The sequence below is a fragment of the Porites lutea genome, chromosome 3 (genome assembly GCF_958299795.1).
Source record: "Porites lutea chromosome 3, jaPorLute2.1, whole genome shotgun sequence".
NCBI lineage: Eukaryota > Metazoa > Cnidaria > Anthozoa > Scleractinia > Poritidae > Porites > Porites lutea.
Window position 1 is genome coordinate 33,790,178 of NC_133203.1, and position 3,786 is coordinate 33,793,963.

Here is a 3,786-nt window from a genome sequence, read left to right on the forward strand (position 1 = left end):
CTCAAGTCCTCAAGAGGAATACTCAACAGAACAGGAGACAGAGTCTGATACAGATATGTCAGCCACAGAGCCAGACGAAGCAAAAGATCACAGGTACATAATTAGAATAGCATAACAAAACTTTTGTTAATAATAATGTTGGTGTACACCAATGAATACCCCACAGACATTTCAAGTCAATTAATAACATTTGTACAAGTATAATTTACAAGTGTGACTATTGTTTTTTGACTCTAAAAAAATGGCTACACTTGTGAATTACACCTGAAAAGTTTTATTGAATTGACCTCTGGTGCTGGTGTTAACATGTTCATGTAGAAACTAACACTTTTACACTGCTTTCATAGCTTAAAACTCATTCCTTTTTCTTTTTCTTACTTTTAGTGTCCATGTTACAAATGACAACCTTCGCACTCAGCCAAAACATGTGGTGTTCCTCGCACAGTTGTTGATGCTGTTTCAGTTTTGCCACATTTGTAAAGCTGATGATCCACAAGTCAATACTCGCCAGCAGGGCACTATGGCTGTTGTGACCACCACCTGTCGCAACCCAAAGTGTTCGAGAAAAGTTTTTACCTGGAGAAGTCAACCAAACATGCCAGGAACTCAAATTGCTGCTGGCAATTTTCTTTTATGCTTTGGTATCCTAATGGCTGGTGGATCGGCCAGTAGAGTGCTCCACATTTTTCAGCATATGGGATTAGGATGTATATCTTTGCATTCCTTTTTCCGCTACCAGAGAGTAAGATCATGCAATAATTTCTATTGTCTATTCATTCACATAACATTCACTTACACCACAGTGAATAAATACCATCTGTTAAAGCCTATAACCCAAATCAACTGCCCAAAATAATCTCTTTTAGTGTCCAATGTTTACTAATCTTGAGTACCATAATATTGTGTATCAATAACTTTAATTTGTATTTCCACTTGTTTTTTTGCAGGAGAAGTTATTCCCAATGATTTATCTTCACTGGAAGAAATACCAACAAAAACTGATGCAGAGGTTAAAGGATGTGGGAGAGGGTATTGTGATGGCAGACATGACAGTATGGGGCACTGTGCCAAATATGGTGCCTACACCATATTTTGCTGTACACTGACAAAGATTATTCACTTTTCTTTAGTTCAGGTATGAAAAAAGGACTTGTTTCTCTGGCCTTAAGATGGGTAGTAATATGCAGTCTTAGATAACTAATATATCAATAATTATGTTTTTGTTTTAAGTATTTCCTATTTGGCTCTGTTTTATTTTTTCAGCGCAATGAGGCAGGGAATAGTTTTGGCATGGAGTACTTAGGATTCCAACGATGTATGGCCTACCTGTCTGATTGTGGAATAAAAATTTCCACATTCATTTCAGATAGGCATACCTCAATTGCCAAGCATATGAGGGAAAAGCTGAGTGACATAGTACATTACTTCGACCTCTGGCACTTGAACAAAAGTATGTTTATTTGAATCACACTTTTTTTAAAGATACAAATAATGCAAAGAAATGCTGATGTTGATGTTGATGCTATGACATTTTAGAGGTGCAGAAGTTGCTGTCAGCAATTGCAAAGGAGAGTGGACGTGATGCAGTTGCAGAATGGATCAGACCATGTGTAAACCATTTACACTGGAGTGCCACATCAACCGCCTGTGGAAGTGGAAGAATAATTTGGGCAAAGTTCAAGTCCTTTCTTAGCCACATCACCAACAAGCACACTGGACTAGACGACCCTCTCTTCAATAAATGTGCTCATGGAGACATTCGTCATTGGAGGTGGCTCTTAAAAGGTGATTTAGCAGATAGATACAGGATAGATGTGTACCTTTAGTGGGGGAATGCCTGTTTTTAAGCTGACAATGACTGTCAGTAGGATCTACAAGTATAATGCAGCATGTGAAAACAAAATATACCGGTGTACATGTAAGTGGGTTTTTACACCAGTACATGTAAGTGGATTTTCCAGTAGTTATTTTAAATGCAGGTTGTATGTTTTATATCTGCGCCTCAAAAAGGTGTTTACTTTTAAGGTTATTGGGACTAGGACTTTACAGCATCATTACAAAATTGGCTGGAACAACCCCAGGTACAGTGACCAAAGTCTTAAATGTCTCGCTTGGTTTATTACAGACTCACCAGTGTATGAAAAAGTCCATGCTGCTTTAACCAACTCAATGTTAATAGGTGGAATCAAGCAAGCATCTCCACTATCCCAGACGAGCTGTTTAGAGGGTTTTCACTCTGTCCTGAACCATTTCTGCCCTAAAATGATTGCCTACAGTTTTGCTGGGATGTTTTGCAGGTGAGTGTAATGAAAATATTCATATGATTATAAATCATTCTGTTATTGTTGTAATAAACATGCTTATAACCTTCTAGTGGGAGTGGAGGTATGGATACACTATCTTCTTATATCTATCTATCTGTTTTGGGTGGACCCACACTGATTTTATAAGTCTGTCCCATTGCCGTCTGTTGGCCATGACAGATGCAAGATCCTGCCTCAAAAGACCACTGTCCTATTCAGTTTCTTTATATAAACTCTGTTTATCACTACATTGCTCTAAGAGCAGGAAGGGCTTATCTAGGGACTTAATGCCGTGTACGATGGATGCGGAAAAATTCCAATCACACATACAGGTTCGCAGAACTCAAAAAACACGCCCGACTGTCAAGTAAATATGTTATTCGCTTAGTCAGTTGTGGTAAAGTCTATTTTGAAGCTTATGAATACTGTCATTATCTTTGTACTGACTCTTTATTTCATATCACAATAGGCATATCCTTGCTGCAATACATTTTAATTTTAATTTGATGCGGGACACCAAGAAGAAGGCAGACGGTTCAGAGCAGATCAGAGTCCCCTATCCAAAGTTCAAAAATGGAGAGGCTTCTATAAGGGACATCAGAATTGAACAAAACTTTGGTAAGAAATATCAACCTCTATTTTCACTCAACCATACATGTAGGTCGATTGATTTGGAATTCTTTGTTGATGATCTTTTCTACCCTGTGTCAGAAGCACACCCTCTCCATTTGAGTACTTTCTTTGTGACCTCCATTCCTGTATTTCTCAAGATAAATATGAACACAGTATTATTGTATTCATATTTTTAGACTAGAGAGAATAGGCTCTATTTTTTATTTGTGATTTTAAAAAGTATTGGTATTTATCACTTTCTTTTTTAATGTAAAGATTATGTGGAGGAGTTTTACCAGACTTACTTGGAGGCTGAAAATACCAAACAGCTCGGTGCTGCTGCAAATGAGCTACGGGACAAAGCACCGCTACCGATGAACAGCATGGAACGACGGCAGGCCAGGCAGAAAATGGAAGTGGTCAATGTTCCACCAACTACTCCATGTAAATTGTATTTATTGAGTATGTATCAGTAGGGCAACAATGCTATCATAATCGTGGCTGTGTTCTAAGACAAATTGAAGGGAGCCCAGTGCCCTGAACCTGTGAAATCAAGGATGCCTAGCATAATACTATAATCTCTAAGATTTTCTTGTCGCCATAGAGCAGAAGTTATGTGCTCGGGGTCACCCTGTCCTGTTAGAAAACAGTCATCCCTATCTGAGGCTAACTGAGCCTTCTGCCCCTCTCAAGTCACTTTTTTCTTTGGGAAAATCTTTTTTTTTCTGGACATTTAGGGATTTTTATTATTATCAATATTACTGTTATAATCAAGAAAATGATAAATATAGCCATTAGAGCAACATATTACATCTTTTGTTGTAGAAATAGGAACTGGGATAGCCAAGACTTAATGCAATTTTGATTTCTT

The 3,786-nt window shown here is 37.9% G+C and overlaps 1 pseudogene; it reads left to right on the forward strand.

Moving 5' to 3' along the window:
* On the forward strand, positions 1-1,845 carry LOC140929654 (uncharacterized; annotated as a pseudogene).
* The last annotated feature ends 1,941 nt before the right edge of the window (positions 1,846-3,786 follow it).